General features: G+C 39.1%; 1 long non-coding RNA gene across 2 annotated transcripts; it reads right to left on the bottom strand.

Moving 5' to 3' along the window:
* Nucleotides 1-5895: 5895 nt before the first annotated feature.
* LOC113898829 lies at nt 5896-26237 on the bottom strand. 2 transcript variants are annotated; one of them, XR_003512748.1, is made up of 5 exons: nt 26085-26237; nt 20059-20196; nt 12716-12858; nt 11354-11457; nt 5896-5935 (listed from the first exon to the last, which is right to left on the bottom strand). It is a non-coding gene; the product is annotated as an uncharacterized LOC113898829 (long non-coding RNA). The 2 variants fall into 2 exon arrangements; XR_003512747.1 differs by lacking the exon at nt 5896-5935 and adding an exon at nt 9716-9950.
* Between the last annotated feature and the right edge of the window lie 1712 nt (nt 26238-27949).

Here is a 27949-nt window from a genome sequence, read left to right on the forward strand (position 1 = left end):
CATATTTAGTAGGAAAACTGGTTTTGTTAAGTTTAGGAAAGTTTGGCATTGAAATAATCAGATACCATTAGCAAATTTGAACTCTAGGTTCAAATACACAGATTACTGAGCACTCTACTGTACATTTTTGAGAACCACTCAGAAATTTTTCATAGTTTGTGATAAATTTTTGCTTCAAGAGATGTAAAACTCTTTACAAAATAAAAAATAGAAAAATAATGATTAAGATGACAATTTAAGTAGTTTGGTCTAAATCTCTATAATAGCAATTTATGGCAACATTAATTAGTCCATGTTGTACCAATTTAAAATTTTAATTTCTTTTAAGTTCTAAATGTCAATGGTTTATTCTGGCCAATTACTATGATTTACTCTCTGTAAATGTCTTATTACAAGTCACAAACTTTACTGACTCATAAGCTAAGATAAGAAATTTAAGTAATGACTTTGTCCAAAGTTATATATTTACTTATTTGCTTGGACAAGGCACGATCAAATCTTGTGCAATTATTCTGGGGGGTAATTTGCTTGGTCAATGTTAATAATACTGTGAAAATTCCCTAAGAAAATAGAAAAAATATTGATATTAGTTATAAGGCCAGTGTTTCAGCCCACATCTGAGGATTAGATTCCATGACATTACTTCTTTCAGATTATATTTATGAAAAGTTTTAATGCAAGTAAGCATAATCCTTTTATTATACCATTCCATTATTTCAAAACCATGATTAAAATTCCCAGTGTGTCTTAGCATATGCTAGCACTTGGGATAGAGTTTTAAAAGGCTACAACTCTTAATATAAAGGAATTTAAAGTTTAGTAGAGGAGACAGACAAATAAAAAGATTATAGCATTATAGCATGTACTTTCCTAGAAAAGTGCGCAGGATGTTATGGGAAGCCGAGACATTATTCCCTTTCTCATTCTTGTTAGGAGTCATCTATATATTAATATTCTCATGAACATTCAAGTGTTGCAATATCCTGGTTTTGAGTCTCTTTTCAAGGGAGAGCTGTAACACATTTTTGGAGTTAATACATAGTCTACACATATGCACACAAGCCCTTAGGCATAATTTCTACTGATATGAAACATGACTTTAAATTCTTGCCAAACAATACTTCTGTAGTGTTTTTTTACTCGATGAGAACTGTTGTATTGAGTTCTGACAGCAATAAAGGTGTTTCATCAATCCATCTCATGAAGTAGTGGTACCCATCTAATGCAACCAACCAAACACTTTATAAAGTTTAATATTCTCATTTCATTTCCAAACACTCACTAAATACATGGTAGATATATATATATATATATATATTTAACATACACATTGTTGATTTTCTATGTAGGATAAAAAGTATGTGCCTTATTTAAGTAATTGGTATTCAACCTCCTATACTTATCTCATTTAAAATTCCTTTTTTTTCCTGCTCTCTACTATCAACTTTCAAGTCATTTTGTAGTGCCCTAGGTCATCTTATTTTGTGGATAAAAATCACTTAATACAAAAAGAAAAAAAAAAGGGAAAAAGTGAATTGGTACATGAGCTAAACATTTCCTTGATGGACAGTGCAAAAGACCTAAGGAATTTCCTTGATGATCCGTTTCATTTCCTAGCTATACAACTGAGAAAAAGATAGCCTTCCAAAGAATCCTTTGAGAAAGTCCTCATCTAACCTAATTGTGGGATTTCAATTTCAATTAAACTAGGACTTTTCTCCTCACAGTCTGAAATTGAGAGCGAGACTGGAATCTTTCTATTTCAGTGAAGGCTGTGAGCCAGCCAAATGGCCATGAAGGATAGGAAAATGGATAGAATAAAAATGCTGAATCTTCAAAAATTGTGTTACTACATGTTGAGATAAATATCATGTAGCAGAGGAAAGAGATAGGGTGTTTTTCAGATATTTAAAACTCAATTTACAGCCACTTGCTAATAGAAATAGACTGTAGAAAATGAACAGATTTTTTTCAGAGATCAAGATGCTAAAAGATATGTGAATTGTTAGATAATTGAAAGCTGAATGGTCATATTATATCCATATTTTGACTTGTGCAGTACTTAAAATGCTCCTGATTTGAATTTTTTTTTCTTTCTCCTTCTCTCCCTTCTTTTGCCCCTCCCTCCCTCCCTTCCTTTCTCTTTTTTCTTCATTTTACTTTTTCAATCTGTTGAGATAATAAGAGATGGATGTATGTTTTCACCTGTGCCTCATGTCTGCCTCTATTTAATTTTTAAGCCTGGGGCAATACCCATCTACCCATCTGGAGGTTCCTGCCTGAAATAAAAAGTCTCATTGCTGAAGCTTCCTCTTAGAGTGTTAGAGGCGTTCCTATAATCTTTAGGTTTAATTCATTCTAACATATGCTGATTGGAGACCAACTAAAGTGAAATAAAACTGTTTTTGACCTTCATGTTTCTTTGCAACATTTTCAATTGAACTAAGAGAAAATGCAATAATAAATGGAATCAGCAAATAAGTTTTCTTACAAGGAGTTTACAAAGGTTTACTCAAACTCCTGAGAGGATCTGTGGCCTGTTGTTAGCCCCACAGTTAACTTTTCCAGGAGTCTGCTCCTGATTTTGACCCTTGCGAGCTACATTTCCCAGACTCTGTCGGCCAGCTTGTGGTTGGATTTGACCAGTTTGAGGCTCTAGTGGGAGACTAGAGGGTGGGAGAAGAGAGAAGCTAACTCTCTGACTTTGGTGGCATCCCAGCAATGACTGCTTCTCCTCCATGGCTCCAGCTCCTATCAGACTTACTTGCCACTGCTTGAGCTTCTTCTGAGTAATCGTGTCCCCTGGCTTTTATAATAGCATCTTCAATCTTTGTCTAAGCAGCCTAGAGATGGCAACGCATTCCTTTTTTGTTCTCAGGCTCTGCGTTTCCTTACTATCACGTATGTAACCAATTTTCTGCTTTAAAATCACCTGAACTATTTCTTTCTTCCTGGTTAGACCTTTTCTGATCTGTCTTATTTTTGTAAGTCATTGTTGAAAAAACATTCGAAGAGTTACAAATTTCAGGGGGAAAAAGGCTAGGTTATGCCAATAATACTGGCTGAATATTGCAAAAGGCACGAAATAAATCAATAGCTATTATTTCTATAAGAGACCAAAAAGCTAGTTGAATAGATTTATTTTTCTTCCATAATTGAGTAATTTTTTGGATTTCTGTTGGTGTAATTTTATCCCATAGTTGCTGTCTCCCATATGGTTACTTAGAGAAAAGCTACTCAAAGCATAACATTTGGAACTGAATGCCCAATTGGTTGTCTACAGCTTCCTGGGGACATTTTGGTCTCACTCATAGCATTGGATATGTTGCATAAAAAATGGGTATTGACTGTTAGAAGAATTTGAGATGATCATATTTACTGTGAGTTTAGTTAAGTAAAGGAAAGAGAGAAGAGGAGAGAAGAAGGGAAGAGGGGGAAGAAAACCTACCTGAAATGCATGGTGTTGCTACAAACTGCTACTTTGGGCAAGTCATTTAACTCCTTTGAGCCTCAATTTAACAGAAAGGGATCTTCAAGCATTCAGATACTCCTCCATGAATAGTAGAACAATAAACTCATCTAGTTTAAACAATAAGGGTCATTTATTATTGCAGATAGGAGAAGGCAATGGCACCCCACTCCAGTACTCTTGCCTGGAAAATCCCATGGGCGGAGGAGCCTGGTAGGCTGCAGTCCATGGGGTCGCTAAGGGTCAGGCACAACTGAGTGACTTCACTTTCACTTTTCACTTTTCACTTTCATGCATTGGAGAAGGAAATGGCAGCCCACTCCAGTGTTCTTGCCTGGAGAATCCCAGGGACGGGGGAGCCTGGTGGACTGCCGTCGATGGGGTCGCACAGAGTAGGACACGACTGAAGCGACTAAGCAGCAGCAGCAGCAGCATTATTGCAAATGACAAAGGTTCTTAGGTGGAGCTTCTCCAAGTCATGCAGGAAGAAAGCTCATGTCATCTCCTGCTCCCTGCCTCCCAGTCAGGCTCCTTCCCCCCCTCTCTCTGTCATTCAGGACTTCCCTGTGGTCACAGAGTTCACAACAGCATCTGCACGTGAGACAAAACGAAGCAGAAGACAGCTTCTCTTCTTTGGTCTCTTTTTAAAGAATGCAAGACACTTTCCCAGAAGAATCCCAGGTGACTTCTAAGGTTGGAATGAATCACTCTGAAATTTGGACATATTTTAGAAATAATTGTAATTGTTATATTTTCTTATGAGTCTTAGGGAACAAGAATAATATAAAAGTTACGGATCAAAATCAAGTTTTAGATGATGTAGTGAGAAAAACAGTTCATAATTCTTATTTTAAACATGTTTGAGGGTTGATGCATAGAGAATGGTTTGGAACTTTTTCCCCTTAAGGAAAAAGTAATAATTACTAAAGTTTAATGAGCATTCATTATGTACCAGGAGGTTGTGTAAGTACTTTAATCTCACAGTTCATTACAATCACTCAATGAAGTAGGTGTTATTACTATCACCCCACTTTACAGATAAGATATTTAAGGTACAAAGTGGTTAAATCATTTTCCCACTGTTCCTCTCCTGGAAAATTTTGCAGAAAGCTAGGATTTGAACTCAAAGGTTTTAACAGCAGAATCCCTGCCTCCCAAATCTACAGCAATGACAACACGCATTGTATTCGAAATTACCTGAACAAGAATCTTGGAACATTATGGGTTTTGCCACAGTTCTTTGCAGTTGCTTTGAAACATCATGATGATTGTCGGTTTTGTCTAAAAGGCTTTTGTTTTTAGCCTTTTAAAAAGTGAAGGTGTGTATATATATTTTCCTTCTCTACTATGTAACTTTGCATCCTCTCAAGTTGTTCATCAGCTCAGTGGTTCTCAAACTTTAATGTGTGCAAGAGTCACCTGGGGGTTTTATTAAATGCAGAAGCTGATTCTGGAAGAGGGGTGGGGTAGGGGGCTACCAGTGTGATGCTGTTGCTACTGGACGGAGGACCACAGACAGAGTAGAAAAGTATTAAGTGGTCATTCATAATGTGCTGGTGGACCGTATGTGCTGGAGCCAGTATCTACCAGCTTGTAAGAGCCAATTGTTAAATTTTCAGAAATATTGGAAGCTGGTTGTTAAGCACAGTCGTTATCAACAAATTATATAAATGTCCAGTTAACATAACTGTCATCGTTCAGTTCAGTCACTCAGTCATGTCCAACTTTTGTGACCCCTTGTCCTTCACCATCTCCCAGAGCTTGCTCAAACTCAAGTCCCTTGAGTTGGTGATGCCATCTCGTCCTTTGTTGTCCCCTTCTCCTCCTGCCTTCAATCTTTCCCAGTATCAGGGTCTTTTCTAATCAGTTGACTCTTCACACCAGGTGGCCAAAGTACTGGAGTTTCAGCTTCAGCATCAGTCCTTCCAATGAATATTCAGGATTCATTTCATTTAGGATTTATTGGTTTGATCTTCTTGTAGTCCAAGTGACTCTCAAGAGTCTTCTCCAACACCACAGTTCAAAAGCATCCGTTCTTTGGTGCTCAGCTTTCTTTATGGTCCAACTCTCACATTCATAAATGACTACTGGAAAAACCATAGCTTTAACTATATGGACATTTATCATAAAGTAATGTCTCTGCTTTTTAATATGCTGTCTAGGTTGGTCATAGATTTTCTTCCAAGGAGTAAGCATCTTTTAATTTCATGGCTGAAGTCACCATCTGCAGTGATTTTGGAGCCCAAGAAAATAAAGTCTGTTACCATTTCCATTGTTTCTCCATCTTTTTGCCATGAAGTAATGGGACCGCATGCCATGATCTTATTTTTTTGAATGTTGAGTTTTAAGCCAGCTTTGTCACTCTCCTCTTTCATCTTCATCAAGAGGCTCTTCACTTTCTGCCATAAGGCTGGTATCATCTGCATATCTGAGGTTATTGACATTTCTCCCAGCAATCAAACATAGCTGTAAACAAAGGCAATAAATATGCATAACTCACGTTTTGATAATCATTTTTCACCATTTCTCAATTACTGATGCTCTTGACATTTTTATGTTGACTGTGGAATTATTCTATAATGATGTGACACCCCTCACCTCTTCCCTTCTCTGCATTCAGTAATGTCACACGGAAAGCTTGAAATTGATCATGGTGGGGATACCGACACGGTGGAAACTGGGACATATTACATATCAGGGCTGTTTCCCCCAGAGAACCTGTTGTTAAAACATTTACCAGCATACCACTCTGGTAAATATTGCATTTACAGTTAGGATTACTGATTTTTTTTTAAAAAATCAAGTTGTCATTTCAAACCTGAAACTAGTTCACACGGAGATAAAATTTACAGCTTGCTGGAGCTTGCAGGTTGGGTGAGAGTGTGAGGGAGGAGGGTCTTTTGGTTTCACATTGTGAGTTAGCGGGACGATAGTTCCTGAGAGTATGTGTCTGTGTTCTTACTTTGGGAAGGGGTAGACTTGTACTTCATTCTGTACTTGCCCTTCAAGTTAGTTATTCATGAGTGGGAAGAGGGCACAAGAAGAGTGATGTTGGATGTGTTCTGTCTATGATCACCCAGAAGTTGCTACATGTCTGAAGTGTCAGCTTTCTCGATTGTTTGTAATAAGCACCCCGTCTTCACAGTCATTTGCTCTGTGTGGACCGGGCACAGTTTTATATTTTGCCTTTGGCAGCTGAGAGCTATTATGGGGGCCCACAACATCTGTTTCAACAACAGTGGGTCCCTGGTCAGAAAAACCAATTAAAAGAGAAGTCCAAAACAAAATGTCGTAACTTGTATGTTGTACGTCTACAGTAAACATGGTTACTGGAAAAAGAAAGAGAATCCTTTCATACGGCTGGGGTTATTTACAAAACTATGATGGGTGATGAAAGGGCTGAGCTGTGTTTTGAGTTGGAGGCTGCAGGAGAGAAAGCTAAGTGGCCAGCCTTCCTGATGTGAGATGCTTCGTAAAGGCTGCGCTAATCGGCAGGATCGTTCTCCAGCATGATCAACTGAATAACAACATATAATGGGCCTCCAAACATTTGCTCAGTCTTTCTGGTTCGTTCTGCCATCAAATTTTCACTCATCAAGAGTACAAAGTGCTGGTGATTTCCTGGAAGGCTAACTAGCCTTTCCTAACCTGGCAGCATCAAGAGCGGTGATGTTTACATTGAGCTGATGAGTACTAGACAAAACATAGCGAGACATGGAACGGGGAACCTGTAAAAATTCCATCACTTTTTCTTTGTTTACTGCTTAAGAGGTGGTGGGAAAAAACTCAAAATCTCTCCTTTTTCCTCCTTTCATATCTGTAGGAACATGCTTCTTATTCTTTTATTACGAACAGAGACTCAGTAATGTTGAGAATGCTGTGTGTGTGTGTGTGTGTGTGCACGCGTGCACACACACAAGCTTTTCAGAGAAGTACAACTTTCTTCTTAAGATTTTGAGCTTTTAGAAGCAAACCAACAACTAATGCCAACGGGAGACTTTTTAAAAAACAATCAGTAAATGTCCCAGCTATAAACATTTTCTTTCCTACCGGAGCTGAGGCAGGATTGGGTCATGCTGACAATTATGCCTAGTTGTATTTTAAGCCTCCTTAGCCCCACAGGACAGCTGCATGAGTGTGGGGACCCCTGGGGAGTACAGCCCACCTGGTTCTGTTCTTTTCCTCCCACTCAGATGAAATTTTTAGTTTTTTTTTTTAGTTGCTAAGAAGGCAACTACCCGTTTCCATGGCTGATTGCCTTTAGCCCAGATAGTTTTGAAACTGGTGATGCTTTACCCTAGTGGGTGTTTCTCACACTCATTTTGTGTTTAATGGTGTGAATCAGCATGACTTCGAGGCAGTGGCGCATACAGGGGTGAAGACTACATCTACAGCTAAACTGCATGGGCTGAAATCCCTTGAAACACTGATTTTTTTGTTGTTGTTTTTAAACAATTGCTCATATAGAACTTCCTGTATGTCAGACAAGATTGGAGAACTTTACAAATGTAAACTCATTTAGCTTTCACAACCTGGGGAGAGTATTTTCATTGTGCTCCACTTTTCAGATGGGATCACTGAGGTAGGGAAAGCTAGTGGGGCAAACTGATTCACAGCATGGGCTCTGGAGTGGCCTTGCCTGAGTTTGGATTTCAGATTTGCTGCTTTTGGGCTGTGTGTGACCTTAGGCAATGAAACAGTACATCTTATCCATCCCATCACCATTATGACATTCTTAGAGATATTTTTTAATACCAAGAGAATGGGAATGACACAGTATCAGACTAAACAACAGTCTCGTAAATAGGATAGATTTGGTGTTTTAAACGAACTACTATGTTCTCCTTGTTTTGTAATGTACCAGTCAGGATTTCAGCGCGGTCTTGCACCAGTATGGACTGGTGTGTGGGAACCTATCTCACTACTCTGTCTTTGGCATATCACTGTTACTATAATTAATACTATAGCACGTAGAGAGTTGATCATTGCATTGTTATCATTATTGGACCAGTCTGCTAAAAAAAAAAAAAAGAAGAAGGCAATATCCTTCAGACAAAGAAACACAAAAACGCACTGACACTTGTTTGGAAAGTAATAGTACATATTCCATAACCTCCCTAATATAGATGGAAAATTCTAAATTTAGTCAGCCCAGAAAGTACACATTCACACTGTAAATTATACCTCCCTTAATTTCTGGATACCACAGAGCATGCCTTTGAGCGAACACAGCGTATCTGGGATTCGAGGTGGTTCTGCTCTGTAGGTGTGTGCCAATCTGTAATGATCCATGGCTGCACTGTAATAGCCCAGCTGTCAGCCAACCAGAAAGCCGCAGAGACTCCCCTGGACATCTGAAAACGCTGCTGTGAGGGGAGGCCCTTCCTGGCCATTTGCCTGTCTTCCTGGGAAACAGGGCCAGTTTATTGCTGTCTTATTCTAAGGCCACAGAACTGTGGTCATCTATTCTTCTAATGGATCTTCCATAACATTTCTCACCAAGAATTACCAAATACTCTCAACCTTCATCAAAGAGTGTCTTTTCCCTCAGTCATCTTTCACCAACTAAAAACATGTCAAGATAGGAGGGAGATTGTAGAGCTTTTGTTTTTCTTTTAGGAATTGACTGGGATGCAGGACTTATCTCTTGGGCAAACATACTTAGCAACGGAGCTGACTTGATAGATGTTGCATGTTAAGTAAGTGGCATTTTTATTGTCTGATTTAGAAATTGTGAAAAACAGCAGATCATTTGTTGTTGTCATTCCTCTAATGTTTTTTAGGTTTTTTAAAATTAATTCTTTTGGGGAATTTCTTAGATTGTGCATTTATTCATAGAGCCCTTTAAACGTATGCATTGAAAGGAAATGAGTGGGTGGCTCTTAAGCTCCCACTGTGGACATAGATGGACATTAAGACAAATTCCGTTCATAGCTTAATATTAATGGAAAAATCAGTGCTTTTAAAAAGCATTTTATTTCCAAGATGTTTGCCTGCCAAAACTGAGTATGATTTAGTGTAGGTAATTCAGTTATGTGTAGAGGGAGTTAGGGGAAATGGTTTATCAGACTCACACTCCGGTAGTCTGAAACTTTTGGTTTGTGTGCTGTGAAAATGCGTTGGCAAGCATTGCGGTCAGAAACCATTCTGAGCTCCTCCGTGGACGGGTACACATTTTCCGTTTCTATGTTGAGTGTAGATAGTAGAGAATGCAGCAGTCATTTTAGATTCTCTTTAGTGTTTTACTTTTTACTTTTCCTGCAATTTATGAACACTTTTGTTTCATTTCTTTGTGAAGCTCAATATAATACATTTAAATAGGAGGGCATTCTGGATCTTTCTTCAGGATCGTAGGTCACACAGGTTCCAGTGCTGGTCTATGATTACGGCTTTAGTTTTCTAAAGTTCTGTTTTACTTCTATTATTCTCAGTAGAGAAAATTCTAATCAAGGAGCAAATTGGAAAACCTGGATGGAATAATCTGAACAAAACACAAGATAGTAAATCAATGCATGTTCATAATTCCCTTCATAATTTTTGACACCAGGCGTGTTTTGAGTTTAGGATTATACGGCTTCATGGGAGAACTTAGAAACCAAACATTTCTGTAGCAGAACATTCATAAAATGTGAAATCAATAAAGATTGTGCTGTGCTTGGTCGCTCAGTCGTATCTGACTCTTTGCGACCCCATGGACTGTAGCCTGCCAGGCTCCTCTGCCCATGGGATTCTCCAGGCAAGAATACTGGAGTGGGTTGCCATTTCCTTCTCCAGGGGATAATCCTGACCAATAATCACATTCCTTTCTGTGAACCTAGAGAACCAAACGTATAACAGACATGTGCATGCTAAGTTGCTTCAGTCGTATGTGACTCTTTTCGACCTTATGGATTACAGCCCTCCAGACTCCTCTGTCCATGGGGCTTCTCCAGGTAAGAATACAGGAGCAGGTTGCCATAACCAACCCAGGGATTGAACCCAAGTCTCCCTCATTGCAAGTGGATTCTTTACCAGCTGAACTACCAGGGAAACCCCGATACTAATGACGTTGATACTTCTGCAACAAAACATGAATCCTTACAAAGTAGGATAAAGACCAAAACATCATGTTAGTTATGATCTAGTTTGCTGCCAATACTTATGAAAATTTTTCACTTTTCAGACTTTAAAAAAATTTTTGAATTTCAGACTTATAAATAAGGGATTATAGGCCTATATTAGAAAATTGATTGGGGTATAGATAGTGGAGATCAACATTAGTCTTCTTTACAGATTTTTATTTCTTACCAGGACATGATACGGGAAATCAGGCATGATACATACTCACTTGATTCTATAAAATTATCTTAAATTTTCAAATGAAATAAACATGGATAATATCCACTGATGCCTCTCCAAGTATAACTGACTATTTTAATTTCTGCTCCCATTATGCTACACAAATTCTTCCATTCAATAGGTATCTATTGAACTCATACTGGGTGCCAAGTACCTGAATTAGGTAAATGGGGATATAAAAATAAATATGTCACTTTCTTTATCACTGTCCTTATTAAACACATCACTGAAGTAAGGAAAAGAGGGATTATGCAAATGTTTGCTAAATTAGCAGGGAGATTTAAACTTAACTTCCTGAGAAGAGGCATTTAGACTGAAATCTGAAGGATGACGTGGTGCCAGCCAGGGTAAGGGAGAGGCAGTGTTCCAGAACATGAACATATGCAATAGACACTGATGGGAGAAACAATATAGGGATTGCCCCAAATCTAGGCAAGCTTGGAGTGCAGCATGCAGAGAGAGATGGAGAGTAGCTAGAGAGGTGGGTTAGGGGCCAGACAGGAGAGGGTCATAAGCCATATAAACGAGTTGGAATTCATTGGTTACCATGTTGATCTTCTCTACAAATGAGACGGTCTTTGAGTCATGGACCATATTCTGTTCTTTGTATCCCGGAGCTGATCACAATGACTAGCATGTTGTAAAACAATCTTTGTTGAAGGAAAGAAGGAAGGAAGGAGAGAACAGAGAAAGGGAACAAAGGAGAAAGGAACAGGAATGAATTTAAGAGTGGAATACCAAACATAAACATTAAAGAAAACTTGAGTGTGAGACAGAGTGTCAACCGTTTTTAAAAGGAAGAGTGGTCGTTTCTAGACTAAGGATTCAGAATCTGGATTTTTAAATCAAACTTTAGTACATTCTGCATCTTTAGGCAATTATCTTTGCTCTCAGGACCTGTTTCCTCTTCTGCAAAATGAGATATTTCACATACGATCTCTAGCTCAGAAATTCAATAATTCTATAAAAAGAGCTTTCAAATGAGGGTGGGGGCAGCTTTCTGTTGTTCAGAGCACAATTGGGTGCAAATTGCAGTGTGATTCTTATGGATGCCACGTCATAAGGCAGGGATCACGGAAAGAGTCTGCTTTCAGAAAGGTATATGCCCACGTACAATCCAAATGTTTTGATTCATCTCTGATTGAATATTTATCCTGCTTCTAACAATATAGTTCGAAGAGCTATTTTTTTTCAAATTTATATTCAGTAACGCCCTCAACATTTCTTAAATTACTAGTGTCAGTTAAGACAAGAACAAAACAAGAAAGTTAAAAATACATTGTGTCTCTATGCCATTGCCACAAAAAATGAACGGCCAACTTGCCAACAAAGACTTTCTTTTCAGGGAAGATAATTTGCATGTGGGGCTTCATTCAAGTACTTTGAAAATGTGTCCAAGGAAACGTAGCAATTGAAATGATTATCAGAAACTGGTTGTATTTCATTCTAAATCACTATTTCCAAGACACTTTTGGTAAGCTAGAGGAGGATCAATGGAGAGTATTTGGAACCTACTCTTGTCCTTGATCATCCAGGAAACTTTTGATTATTCCCTAGTTTGGTCTGCGGTGACTTGATCTATTTCCTGTTTTGTTTGTCCAGTGTTTGTAGGTACAATTCACATTATTAGGCTTAGAACTGAGAAGACATATGGGCATCTATGTGTAAGGTAATGTTGGTATTTAGTAGATATTACAGCAAATGGTTTGGAAAACAAGGCTGGAAGTCAATGGAGCCAGTGGGCTAGAACATAGTTTGTTTGAGTTGGGTTTTCCACAAAGAAAATGCAAGAGAAGAGGCCATATCAGTGACATTACAGGTGCATGCAAATCTCAATATCTTAGAGTTTATGATATTGTTGAAATAGTGAGCTACTGAGGCAAGAATAGAGAGGTTGAAATCAGTCACCTGTGAGGTCTTGACTCCAGTTTCATGATCTCAAGGAGTTTACTCCATCTCTCTGGCTCTCATTGTACTCGTCTATATGAGGAATGAATCAGACCACAAGAAGCTCAAGATGTTTCCATTTTAAGATTTTCAAGTCTTATTTCCTACAAATGCAGAAAGACGAATTTATTTACATACGAAAATTTTACCATAGTCTATTTTGCTTCTGAGATAAAAATCTTAGAGAGTCAAGCTTATTCAGATAAAAATATTTACACATTTTATTTAAGAAAAGACTATCAATTTCAGTCAAAAAAGATATAATAGCTTCTAGATGGTTAATTATCTTTTTACTTTGAGATAAGTTTCATGTACTTTTCCCAGTGAGTATGCTTTTAATCCCAAAGCCCAAATACGATAAATCAATCAATAATTACAAGCATATTTAACTGTTTTCCTTCACACATACACACACACACACACATTGTGTGTGTGTGTGTATACATAGTATGTATATATGTAATTATATTTATATATTTATATTTGGTTCACTATTTGAAATATTTTTTACTGTTAAGAGTTTTACAAATACTTTATGGTTTAAGGAATAATGTTTTTCAGACACAAGTATAAAAAACAATGCTATTAATTTATGAGAAATGGAAAAGAGAGATTGGCACAATCTGGAGTTTCTAGGAAATTTAGGAATTCAGCATTCCCTAGAGCAAATTTCTACCTGTCCACATTCACACTTCACCAGAGACACATCATCCAAGTCAACTAGACTCAATTCAAGAGTAGAAGCATCAACATATCATGACAATATTAGTAGCAGTGAATTATTATCTGATTTTGTTTGTTTGCTTGTTTCTACCCTGTACTTCTGGTGTAATCTTTTGCTTTGCATTGGGCTACTCCAGAGTAGATGCATAGATTCCTATTCTATAAAATGAGAGGAAAATGGGATTCTGCCCACAAAAGAAAGTGGCTCTAAGAAGCATTTCTGAAGTTTTCTTCATTCTCAGGGGAAGGCAGTACATAAACGTAACTTGTAATTAAAAATGCTGAGTTTCCATTGATGACAAAAAAAATGTATGTGCCTTTTAGTAAAAAATGCAAGTGCAAGAAAAGAGAAAAAGTATTAATACAAGAGTAAGAAGAACTGATCTGTAGGAGAGAAAAGAACAGGAGTCCTTTATTCGCTTTTCAGTATTGATCTGCTTGTTTTTGAAGAACTGAAAATCAAACACTGAATTATTACCCTAGGGAATTTTTACATACTGACAAAAAGTCCACCTCCCTGTGGGATAGGCCTGTTCAGTGGCCTTACTACGGGATGTGAGTCTCTGGCTTGGAGGCTGCTGAACCTGGCAAGTAGTAACTATCAGCAGTTACCATCTGACAGTTATTCTGTGGCTTAAGAAAAAATGGCTTGTGGTCACAGTCCAATCCCTGCTGGACAGGTATCCACATCATAAGAAACCACCACTAAATCTGGCACCGAGATGGACTATTATTGGCAGCAAAGACAGAAGGGCCTGAATCAGCATTTAGACTTGAGAGCTCTGACCATCTAACCTGGTCACTCCGGGTCAGGGCTGAGGGAGGCAGGTCTGCGGGGTAAAATGGGAACAGAGAACAGCTCATTGCCTGGGAGCCTTTGACAGTCTACAGACAAAACGATTGTGCTGATTTCTAGACTTTCTTAGCTGGCACATTTTATGTGCTTAATTTCATAAAGACAAGGAAATCCCCTCTCCTTTTATAAGGAGTGTGATTTTTATCAGCCAGTTGAAAAATACAAGCAGATCCTACAGACACTATTACCATAGATTAGTGTATCTAAGCACTCACGATTGTTTTCAACATAGTCACTGTGCGGAGGGAGCTCATCTTTTTACAGAAGAGCAAAGTGATGATGAAGAAAAGCAAAGAAATCCATGCCCAATGTTTGCTCAGCCATGAAAGCGTGTCTTTCAGTGAGCTGGCAAATTCACGAGCAGTTCCTGCTGCCCATCTCAAGGGCAATAGAAGAGTCATGGTGGGTCTATTCAGAGAGCAGAATTCTCAAGGCCTTATTTTTCTTAAACTTGATGGCCTTATAGGCCCTGGTATCTATTGCAGAGAAGTATAAATGGCTTATTCTTCCAGTAGGAGCTCCCTTTGCCTCCTCCACTTCTCCATATCTGTTTATTTTTAATCAACACACAGTTAAATACATCCCTGAATGGAGAAAGTGGACAGATGGATCAAAGGTGTTTCAAGGGCATTGCCACCAACATGTCAACAGTAGAATTTACCTGGCCCAAGGGGCCCAACAGTCATTAAACAGGGGAGCAGTCTGGGGTGCCAATGAACTCCCTGGCATTATAGTTAGCATTGACCCCAGTAGGGTGGGTGCACCTCCTGCTGGTCAGTAAATGAGGTAAATTTAATGGTAGCCTTTGAGGTGAACCAATGTTTTATTCCTTGGCCAAGGCTGAAAAACGTGGCTGGCTTGTAGGGAGCAGAGGGTGATATTTAGGAGTGTGGAGAGGCAGGCAAAATGCTCGTAAAGAGCTTGGAAAATGCTTATAAATGGGGCTGAGAAGAGAGGAGGCATTGGAAACAAAAGCAGGTTTTCCAAACCAAATCTCTGAGATGCAATTATATTTCTTTTTTTTTTTTTTATTCTGGAGACAAGCTCTGGTTGAATTGTGTGGTGCAACTGCTAACAGCCTTTTGCCAGAAGGAGTCAAGAAAACATGGCAAAGAAATGTTTTTCTCCTTTAGGGAATATTGACTTTTCTCTTTCCTGTGACTGTGTTTTTTTTTTTTTTTAACCCTACCTGGAAACAGTCATAGTTGTAATCATAACCAACTAAATGCATGGAAATGTATTAGCCTTGAAAGAACTTTCCATTAGCACATAGTGGAGTCGATGGAGTTAACACAGAATAATTAAAGTTTCATAAGGTTTCCCCTTTTCCTTCACACTGTATTTGCTTAATTGATTTGGATAGTCCTAACTTTTGGCATTTGACTTAGAGATGTTGTATCTGCTTTCACACTAAATCAAAGACAATTTTTTACTAAGTTTCAGTATTGTTTTGAAGCAAAGGGAACAGAATGCAATTGTAAACCAAAGAGGTAGGACTGACACGATGAAGGCAAATAGAATCTAATTACCAGCTTAAATGTAAATTATCATGATTGAGGGAAGAAGTTTATTTCCAATGGCTTGTGATGCTTAAAATATATTTACCTGTCTTTCCAAAACAAAAATATGATTTTCTTTACTTTTTCATCTTACTTAACTTTTGATTCTCGGAGTTTTTCATGTAAATGATTTTTAAACTGAAGGACATTATGGGGAAAGCCTCAGTAAACTTACAGTGCTTTCTCATTACCAAAATATATATTTGGGAAACATTGGAGCATCATTATCTAATGATGGTAATTTAAATTTTTGGTAATTTAAATTAGTCATGTGCAAAAGAACACTTGGCCTCTACTAACTACATAAATATTTCTTATTTTATCAGTCTATTTTCTCACAATAATGAAAGTAGAAGTCTTTACCACTTCTAAATCCTTCAACTTGAAGTGGGTTAGGAGTTGATACTGTTTATGTCAATAAAGCATCTGAAGAATACCACTTCTTTAAAAAAAAATTAGCCTGCTTCCTTAAGCCTCAAAAAAGCAGTGTGTTAAAGCTCTAATGCAGCAACGGTGAAGGTTTGGATTGTTTTTCCCCTTGGTGAACAGCAGACTGGGTTCTACCAGGGATGGTTCCCACGGTTAGCATTTTTATCTTCAAGGCCACGTGTGAAAGTGGGAAGTAAAAGCTCCAGACACCACCAGGGGGCGCCAAAGGACAGCAACTGTTTGCATAATAGGTTAAAGAGCATTGCAGAAAGAGTAGCCGAGAATGACCCCTAGATGGAAACTTGGATCCACCTTGGGCCATGGTGGAGAAGCTTCTTATTTGTGCAAAGTGTCTTCAGTCACTAGAGATAGAGGCGGCCATTGCAATGATCTGAAAAACTTCCGTATTTTATAAAGGACTCGACTGAGATCTAGAGAAATTAAGGAACGTGTTCCAAGTCCCCACTGGTGGGCTGTGGCAGAATTGGGACCTGTACTGGGATGAGAACTGAGGTGTCCAGATTGTTCCTTCAGAACTTCTTCAACTCTCCCATGCTATGTCCTCACAATGAAGATGCTGCAAGGGAAGTTTAAACATTGCACTTGACCTGGTTCCACTGATCTTTGCAACACTTCGGAGGATGGAAAACCATCTTTTTTCCTGAACCTCCAGATTTAAATGAAAAGATATTAAGTTTTCCTTCCCTACCCTTTCTGTGTTCTATTTAGGGAAGTCATATTCCTACTGGAGTGTGTTCTAATTCTTTCCTCACTTTTTATCTCTACTTTTTCGTGAGGACCAGCTGCAGGATCTTTCTTACTTCTCTAGTCAGGACCCTGTTGGCTTCTTGTCAAAACTAACAAAATTCCTCATGCCAAAAAATACATTAGGAACTAATATTTGAAAATATATGAAAATGTCTCTGTTATAATGCATGCTAAAAACCCATTTTCAACTGATACACATCTCTCCAGATAAAAATCTATGTTCTTGCTTTATGATAGAGCCTCTGCTTTCTCCATAAACAACCAATTTCAGGCCCATATTCTGGATCGAGGTGAAAAGCCCACCGCATAGCATAATTGAATTAGAATCATAACGGAAAGCTTTTAGAGCATCTATTGATTTTAACATGCCTGGTCCATAGGCGACTTCAGCAAGTCCACTTCTTCCTAATTTGACAGCTGCTTTGCTCTGGCCAGAGCTCGGACTAATGAGGTTACAGCTGTCAGGGTTAATCAACACAGCCAAATATGAAGTAGGAATGGGTAGCTGGTTTCAGTTAATTTGTGCAAATGTACAGATTGGGTGGGCAATATTTACACTGGTGACTCAAAACAAACTTTCAGGAATGGAGCCAAGTATGATCTCACGTTTTCAGCTCTACCCAGGGGAGATAAGGCACAAATGACAGAAACAGGAGATGGCATACTAAAAAGTTCAGAGCTCCGAACTACCCATGAAAAGCCCATTTATCTCCAGCATATTTTCCTCTTAATTGAGGATCTAATTTAATTTCCAGTCCTTGAGTCTGGTCATTCCTGAACAAGTTCTCAAACCGTCCTGATGATTCAGCTTGGGATTTGTGCGTCTTTTCCCCTTGCCATGGGGCTTTATGTAAGAGCTCCCCCTCCCCCAACCTGTATTCTTGTGAGAGCATCCAGAGTGAGTCCCTGATGGCTGCACATCCATTTTGTTATGAAAACATCATTCTATTAATATAAATACAGGCTGCATTTGCCAGGGCTAACTAGAACAGGTGCAAAGTCTTCAGATGCTTGCTGGTACCGAGAAATGAAAAGGGTGGACAAACAATTTTCGGTGGTGGCAATGTTGGTGTCAATGTAACATTCATCTATGTTGCATTCCTTGATGTTCATGGAAGGTAGCCCAGGAAACTCAATATGACCCGCTTGTAGCGTGGTGAGGGAGGAAGGAGGAAGAGAAAGATAGTGATGACACGGTCTCTAGGATTCTGTTTATGCAAATACTCTCCTCTTGATCTGGGGCTTGCATGGGTTATGTATAGACTGCCTCTGTCAAACCTCCTGCTGCGAGATACGGGATGCTGCCAACATAAATATTCTGCTGATGCTGAATTTAGAAAACAGCTTAAAGGCTCCTGATGTTTCTGTTCTTCCTCTTTTTTTTTTTTTTAATCTTATCCATGTGACTGCCACTGTGTTGCTTGTGGTTTCAAATTCACTTTGTAGTTTTCCAGGCCAGAGAAAGTCATTGCTGAAAGGCACATCTGGGCTCCTGTTCCTATCATTAGACTTATCTCAAGATTTCACTTGGTTTCATGGAGTGAAAGCTTTAAATGCATATGCCATTCATGGAATAGTCTTAATAACTAAGCAATAAATTAACTATGTTGTGAATCTTAAGTGTGGGATTTTACACTTTGGGGGAACCCATCCTCAGAAGTGAGTTCCTAAGGATATATGAGTGTGTCACACACATATACATACATACATAGATAAATGTATAAACACATATGCATAGAGTAGTTTGGGGTTAATTGTTGACATTTCCATCACGGGATTCTCTCCCACAGTGGTAGGCAGAATTCTAAGTTGACTCTTAGAATTCCTGATCTTTGGGGTACACACCCTCACCTTGAGTATGGGTAAGACCTGTGAAGTTCTTATGGGTAAGAACTCACTCATTGGAAAAGACCCTGATGCTGGCAAAGATTGAAGGCAGGAGGAGAAGGGGACAAGAGAGGATGAGATGGTTGGATGGCATCACTGGCTTGATGGACAAGAGTTTGAGCAAGCTCTGGGAGTTGCTGATGGACAGGGAATCCCTGCGTACTGCAGTCCATGGGATCACAAAGGGTTGGACACAACTGACTGATTGAACTGAAGGCCTGTGAATTTGATGGAGTGTCAACTCTGGGATTATCTTTTGTTATGTGGCAGAGGGGAAAACATTTAAAAGATGTAGTTCAGGTTCTTAATCGGTTGACTTTAAATTAACTAAAAGAGAGATTATTTTAGTGATCTGACCTAATTAAGTGAGCCCTTTAAAAGAGGGATTGGAGCCCCCCCTGAGGTCAGAGATTCTCCTGCTGGCTTTCAAGGAATCAGCCACCACTCAACCCCTGAGAGCTAGGTGGCAAGAACTTCTGGGACCTGCTGGAGCTCAGACTGACCCCCAGCTCCTATCTAGAAAGAAGACAAGGACCTCAGCCCTACAGCAGCAAGGAACTGAATTCAGTCACAACCTTGTGAGCTTAGAAGATCCTGAGCCCTAAATGGGATCACAGCCCTGACAGACACTTTGATTTGGGCCTGGTGAGGCCATGAGCAGAGAAATCAGTTAAGCTGTAAAATGATAAATGAGTGTTACTTGAAGCAGCTAAGTTTATGGTAATTTGTCGCACAGTGATAGAAAATAGGGCTTCCCAGGTGGCATTAGTGCTAAAGAACCTGCCTGCCAATGCAGGAGATCTAAGAGATGTGGGTTTGATCCCTGGGTTGGGAAGATTCCCCTGGAGGAGGGCATGGCAACCCACTCCCATATTATTGCCTTGAGAATCCCATGGACCGGAGCTTGGCAGGCTACTGTCTATAGGATCGCAGAGTCGGACACAAATGAAGCAACTTAGCACGCATGATAGAAAACAAATACACCCAAATTCAGTACAAATTGCATGCAGACTTTGAACATCAACAGGACTGGCATTCTCAAGAAAGGGAAAAGTGTCCCCGCACTGCAGGCCACAAATTACCTGCTACAAAGAACATCCAATTATGAATGGTGGCAGTGGTTGTTACATACTTCTCGTCAAACGTCTCATTTTCTTCTCTGCCTTAGGGTTAGGAGTTACTCTTTCATTTCTCAGAAGGGAGAGGAGCTTGTTTGAATTCTGATTGAAGGTTTCAAAACACAACATCATAATCAAGATGCATCATAGTTTTGTTATGGGATTAAATAATTATTCATGAGGACTCCTAGCTTTTTCTCTGTGCTGCCTTCCAAGAACAGTGTGGCTTATCTCTAGACTGATCTTTCAGCTTTATGACAAAGAGTCAGAAGAAAAGGGAAAGGAGAGCATGGCAAGAGACACACACGGCAGGGAATTTTGTTTGAGGGAATTTGTCAAGTCAGGGACCAGACCATGAAACCGAGAATCCCATGCCCTGGTCCAAGAGGCACTGTCTAGAGTGTAGTGGGATTAGTAAACAACTTTTAATTAACCTCATTAAACAAGGATATAGATGGCAGACAAAAAGGGAGATTTTAAACAGATATTCTTTGTTTGGCAACCCATCGTGGTATTAAAAACTGAAATAAATGACTGAAAAATTTTTGAAGTGACTTTTGTGAACTATTCTTTGAACTGTGATACCACTCAAAGTCTGGACTGTGGAGATCAGAGGTTTGTAAACATAAATTGGGCACAACATCCTGAGCGCTTATGACATTCCTGGCATTGGGCCCTTATGATCACGACAAGATGTATAAGCTGCAGGTCCTTAAGGTATGGCACATGGAACTCTGCTCAATGTCATGCGGCAGCCTGGATGGGAGGGAAGTTTGGGGGAGAATGGATACGTGTGTATGTATGGCTGAATCCTTTCACTGTTCACCTGAAACCATCACAAAATTGTTAATCGGTGGGTAGTGGTTTAGTCGCTAAATCATGTCTAACTTTTGTAACCCCATGGACCTAGCCCACTAGGCTCCTCTGTGCATGGGATTTCTCAGGCAAGAAGACTGGAGTGAGTTGCCATTTCCTCCTCCAGAGGATCTTCCTGATCCAAGAATCGAATCTGCGTCTCCCATGTCTCATGCATTGGCAGGCAGATTCTTTATGGACTGAGCCAACAGGGAAGCTGGTTAATTGGTGCTCCAATACAAAATAAGAAGTTTAAAAGTGAAAAAAAAAAAAAAACAAAACCAGTAAAAAAAGATGCAGGTCCTGCTTTAATGCTTCTGATGTCGTGGGAGGTCATATCAAGAGAGTCCCCCTTCACTGGTTTTTGCTAAGAGCAGCAGAAGGATGGATTCAGACACTCCCACAGGCTCCAGCACAGTCTCCCCCAGCCACACTCTGGGGTCAACGTGCATAGGCCTGCAGCTCACGCAGGTCCAACTTGTACACCTGAGCAGAAGTGATACAGAAGAACTACCCAACATTTTCTTTACTACAATGAATCGTTGATGTTCTCAGTCCTGATTCCATCCCATGATTTCCAAGCCCAGTGTAATTACTATTAATCTAAATTGTATACAGGGATGCAAAACTTTGAGGAGAAAGGAGAGAGCATGGTTTATATATGTAGTTATTTTTAAATAAGTCACCAGCATGCAAAGCTTGGCTAGAGACATATGAAAATGGAAAGTTGCTCATTCTTTTGAGAATAAATGTTAACAAAACCACAGCTTGTGGGCCAAACCCAACCTGGATACTACTTTTGTAAATAAAGTTTTATTGGAACCAAGCCATGTTCATTTGGTGACACAGTGCTATGGCTGTCTCTTTTTTACATTCAAGTACAGTTGATTTACAATGTTGTGGTAGTTTCAGGTGTACAGCACAGTGATGCAGTTATTCAAATATATTTATACCTACTTTTTCAGATTCTTTTCCCTTATAGATTATTACAAAATATTGAGTATAGTTTCCTGAGCTATACAGTATGTCCTTGTTGGTTGTCTATTTTATATATAGTTCTATGTATATGTTAATCCCAAACTCCTAATTTATCCTTCCCCACTTTCTCCTTTGGTAACCAAAAGTTTGTTTTCTATGTCTGTGGCTCTATTTCTGTTTTGTTAATAAGTTCATTTGCATCTATTTCTTTCTTTTTTAAGACTCCACAAATAAGCAATTTTATATGACATTGGTCTTTTTCTGTCTGGCTTACTTCACTTAGTATGATAATCTCAAGTCGATCCACGGTGCTGCAAATGGGATTTTTTCATTCTTTTTTTTATGACTGAGTGATATTCATGCTATAATGGCAGAGGTGAGTAGTTGAAACACAGATCATCTAGCAAAGCCCAAAGTATTTCTACGAGTTCCTTTACAGGAAAGTTTGCTGACCTTTATTTTAGAAAGACATCTCTTATTTTTCCTGCCATGAAAAACAATAGGAAAAAATCTTTGTGGTAAAAGAGTATAGTCATTTAGGAAGATTTAGGGAAAGAAGACGTTTATGTGGATCAATTTGGAAAATGTCTAACTCTGAAAAAATAATCAACAGTAACCATGCTTTCTTATAACTAAGCTAAGTATTCTGCAAGCATTGCTCTATTGGATCCCATAATAGCTCTATCAGGTCATATTATTCCCATTTTACAGATTAAAAAAAGCTGAAGCTGGGGTGGGACAAGGAACGGTAAAGGATTGTTGCATCTGGGATTCAAACTCATGTATTCATGTCTGTTTGAATCCAGAGCCTGTGAGCTGAACATCATGCTACCATAAAGTGTCAAGGCAATAAATACTGGTATCTCCAATACAGGCAGCCAAGAGAGAAGAAAATCTTCCTATTTTTAATCCAAATGCATATCTTGGGATTAAAAATGAGTAATATAAAAATAGTGTAGAGTAAAAAGACTCATTTCACGCACTAAACGTGCCCTTAACAATATAGCAGCTTTTCAGTATGTCTTGTCTGAAGCTTCCTATTTTTATTCCCTGTCTTTGAGGAGTAAAAGCCATTCATTGATGCAATAAACATTTACTGAGTATTTACTGTGGCAAGGTGCCTGACAGCCATTGAAGACAGTCCTTTTCTCCAAATGAATTGATGTTTACTCACATTAACTTCTGTTTCCACCTTCAGGACAAGAAGATGGGACTTGCCAAATGGACATATTTGTTAGGCAAAAACTTCCAGCTACAAAAAGGAAGATATCTTTTGGAGGCCAATTTTGTAAGGTTCATGTGTCAAGGAGTCTCCTCTTTCACGTGTGTTAGCCTCCTCCACCCAACCTAGGAGGTCAAGGTGAAGTTCTCAGTGAATGGTCCTAGAATTGAATAGGATTGGTTTGCCTGGGAATAAAACAAGGCTTTTGTTACTAAGGTTTGGAAAAACTCTTTGAAGGCCATTGAAAACCAGGGATCAGGGAATACAAATTATAATTTATTTTTATTGTTTTGCATTCCAAGATTGCAACTGGTCCCTGAAAACATATTTAGAGTAGTCATTTTCATGGGAGTGAGGTAGGTGGTTTTGCCTCCCAGGGGATATTTGAAAATGTCTGCAGACCTTGTCACGTGCCCAGGGAGAGGGCTACTGGCATCTAGTGAGTAGAGACCAGAAATGCTATATCCTACAACACACAGGATGGCCCCCAGCAGAGAATTATCTAGCTGATAATAGGGCAGAGGTTAAGAAATTGCAGCTTAGAGGTTTTTTGCTTTGGAGGGCCCTAGAACACTTCTCCAGTTTAATAGTCACATAGAGTGAAAGTAAAAGTCGATCCGTTGTGTCCAACTCTCTGCAACCCCATGGACTACACAATCCATGAAATTCTCCAGGCCAGAATACTGGAGTGGGTAGCCGTTCCCTTCTCCAGTGGATTTTCCTGATCCAGGAATTGAACTGGGGTCTGCTGTATTGCAGGTGGATTCTTTACCAATTGAGCTATGAGAGAAGCCCACATAGACAGAAGGAGAGATCAATTCTAGTTTGCTTAAGAAGATGCTTATATAACAGCAGACTCTAGCCCATTAATGGTTTTACTACCACTGACTTATTTGTTGAGATAGAATGAGTTTTCAGATCCATCTACTGTATATTTTTAATAGCTTGGAACTTATCGTTAGACTCATCTTCCTCTCTTAGGGTTGGTTTAACAAAGTACTACAAATGGATGGCTGAAACAACAGAGATGTGTGGTCCACAGTTCTGGAGGCTGAAAGTTCAGGATCACAGCATTAGCAGATCACAGCAGCCCTTTCTAAGCCTGTTCTGTGCTTGTCTCTGAGCTTCGGTGGAGTGCTGGTCATCTTTGACTTCTGCGGCACCCTGATCTCTGCCTCTACTTCACGTGGCATTCTCCCTGTGTGTGTGTCTGTGGCCAGTTTCCTCTTTTTATAAGGACACTGGTCATGCTGGATTAAAGCTCATCCTAATGACCTTATTTTAACTTGATGACCTCTGTAAAACACTCTATTACCAAATAAGGTCACGTTCTGAGGCACGGGGAGTTAGGACGCCAATCTTTCTTTTTTTGGTGGGGTAACAATTCAACCTGTATAGCACCATAGGCCAGCCGTATTTTTTTTTTTTCCTGTGTTGTTCAGGGTCAAACTGTAATATATTTTATTTATCCATTCACAGATGGACACTTGGATTGTTTTTACCTTTGGCAATTGAGAATAATGCTTGATGTGGTCAGCCGTATTTTAGAAATAGCCAGTTCGGTTGTTACGCATGTCCAAACTTACTGAGTGTCCACTTGCCTTTTGAGACTCAAGAAAGGCAGATGTTTCGAGGAGATCCAGTGGGAGAGACTAAAAGATGATTCCATGGTCAAATGGTACAATTAAGATGAAAAGGAATCATCATTCAGTCCACTCATGGCACCTTTCTTTACCACAATAAGTGATTTAAAAGCTCCATGTAAGATGTATGGCGAAACCAATACAATATTGTAAAGTAATTAACCTCCAATTAAAATAAATTAATTAAAAATAAATAAATAAAAGCTCCATGTAAAAAGCAACGTCTAGTATACAAGCGATAAAGAAGAGGTTTGATTGTAGAAAAGCTGTATTTCTCCTGAAACTGAATCTGAGCAATTTCATCTGTGCTTAAAGAGAGCCGGAGCCAGGCAGACTTGCTGCCCTCATCACCCACTTTCCTAAATGGTGTCCCCGCAGCTTGCGGTCCCCTTCGGTGGTCAGCAAGAGGCTTCAAGAAAAGAGCACAATGTGCTCACTGCCACCCTGAAGCGACTAGCCCAAATTACCTGTGACCTTTCCCAGGAGTGGGAGCAGTAAAACCTTCTGGAAAGAGGGAGCGATAAAGAAATTTCGACTTCATTCTTTCATGGGTTTGCTCATAGGAATGTTTATGGGTGAGACACTAAGAATAAACCCAGTTATTGAAGAGGGAGCTGGGAAGTTGACAAGCATGGCTAAACTCAGCAGAGAAATTTGATGAGGAAATTAGATGCTGTGTAGATGGTGTGTAGTGATTAGTCTTCTGAAAGCCAGGATTATTATATAAGTAAGTGGGGGAAGGGCAGTTTATTGTGTCCGGCAGATCCCGTTTATACAGGTATTCTTCCAGCTAATTAGACCCATCATGCTGCCTTTGTACATAAATTTCTCACAGACCCTTTTCCATGGTGTACTTTAGTGAGGTGAAACACCAAACGTGGCATATTCCCTTTCAAAAGTAGATCTCAGAAAAACTAAGATTAGTGAAAATGTACAGCTAAAATCTATTCCTATAATAAGTAAGCCAAAGCATTTAAACTTTGTATATGCATTGTTAATTAAGCCAATGCATTTTAAACTTTATGTATTTGTTGATACTTGGATTTGAGTGTTCCTATGGCAATGAAGAATCCTGGTCCTATAAACATATAATACAGAGGAAAAGAGATACATTAAAAACCCTCCTCAAAAGAGCATTTAAAAGTCTTATTCTGTGACTTCTATCCCAACCAGCACAGACAGAAAGCTAACCCTCGAAATCCTCAATCCTCATATAATTGTTCATTCTGAAAGGCTTTTCTAATTTCGCTTTTATTCAGGCCATCTAATGAGATAATACGTAACAAGCTTACCTCTCACAGTACCTGGCACATAATAAATGCTCAATAAATTGGATTATCCTCTCCTCATTTTAATTCCGGTCGTCACCCCGGCTCCCAGTCCTGTGATCACACTCAGAGAGCAAAGATACCATTTGTTGGCGAGAAATGGTGTAAAAACTCGCCTCTGGGCTGTGCACACGGGGTGGCTGTGCTGGTGCTTTGCTCAGCACCCTCTGCACTGTCACAGGCGGCCAGACCAGCTGCAGATTAAATGGCTTGTTTAAACTGCGGTAAACAAATTTTATATGTGGATTTCTTTGACAGCCATTATGACCCTTTTGTGGGAAAAACTCAACCTTAGCAAAGTAAAAATTCAAGTGACTGCAAATGTGGTCCATGTTTCAGATTGTGCAGACAGATTTTTCTGTCCCAAGTTGCAAGATGCAGGGAGAAAGCATTTTCCTGCCTAACAACAAGCATGGAACTAGCAAAAAAACTTCTTGAGGTGTCTCCTAAAACTGTTTCATCTTGAATTTTTTTTAATTATGCATTTCATCTGACCATGTAGTTATTGCTTTAAATGAACTACAGCTAATCCTCTGTATCTGGGGGTTCCTCCATTCAGAAATTCCACTCAGCCAAATGTTTGAAAAAAAATTCCAGGAGTCCCCAAAAGCAAAACTTAAAATTGCCATGATCCAGGCAATTATTTACATGGCATTTACATTGTATTTGTAATTATTTGCTTAGCATTTACATTGTGTTACGTATTATAGGTAATCTAAAGTAGATTTAAATTATGCTAGAGGAGATGCGTAAGTTATATGCAAATGCAGTGCCATTTCATACAAGGGACTTGAGCATCTGTGGATTTTGGTACATGTGGGTGTCCTGGAACCAGGGGATAACTGTATTTGTTTTTGCATGATGTTTGTTTAAACATATATCCTCCAGGTCACCCGAAAGAGAAGGAATATGACTAGTAATGAATTAATTTTCTAGAGCTTAATTAACTAATAAGGACAATTATACTGAATTAACTCTTATTATAAGCAAGACATGCCACAGAGACTTCTCCAGGTCTGTCTATGTTGAAATTGCACACAATTGACATAGAGACCATCACTGGGTCTCATCATGCTATCACCATCACAAACAGATTTTTCTCTTCTTTCCTAAATATAACCCAATATTTTTGTATACACTAAGAAGTAAGGCATACACCAAAAAACGAGGGATTACTTAGTAATGCTGACGTGTTATTTAAATGAAGTTAAGCTTATTTAATGTACAGTATACTTGGTGGTGCTGGTGGTAAATTTTCTTTGGAGGAGGGCATGAGAAGCTACTCCAGTATTCTTGCCTGGAGAATCCCCATGGACAGAGGAGCCCGGCAGGCTACAGTCCATGGAGTCACAGTGGTAAAGAACCCGCCTGTTAATGCATGAGACATAAGAAATATGGGTTTGATCCCTGGGTCAGGAAGATCCCTTGGAGGAGGGCATGGCAATACACTCCAGTATTCTTGCTGGGAAAAGCCTCATGGACAGAAGAGCCTGGTGGGCTACAGTTCATAGAGTTGCAGAGTTGGATACTACTGAAACGACTTAGCACATATACATGATATATGCTCTATATACTTTATGAATGCATGCCACTAATAATGGCACTCAAATTGCACATATTGCAAAGAAATTCTTAGTTCTTTACTTACCTTTACTCACTTTTTCTCTAATAATCTGATGGGCAGAAACTATTTTTAGTTCCATTTTACAGACTAGGAAACTGAGGCACAGAGAGCTTAAATAATTTTCCTAAGATTACACAGCTATCAAGTGGAAGAGTTCAGGCTCCAGATCTCATGCTCTTAAACATCACACTACCTCTTAATGAAA

Source organism: Bos indicus x Bos taurus, chromosome 9 (assembly GCF_003369695.1).
Source record: "Bos indicus x Bos taurus breed Angus x Brahman F1 hybrid chromosome 9, Bos_hybrid_MaternalHap_v2.0, whole genome shotgun sequence".
NCBI lineage: Eukaryota > Metazoa > Chordata > Mammalia > Artiodactyla > Bovidae > Bos > Bos indicus x Bos taurus.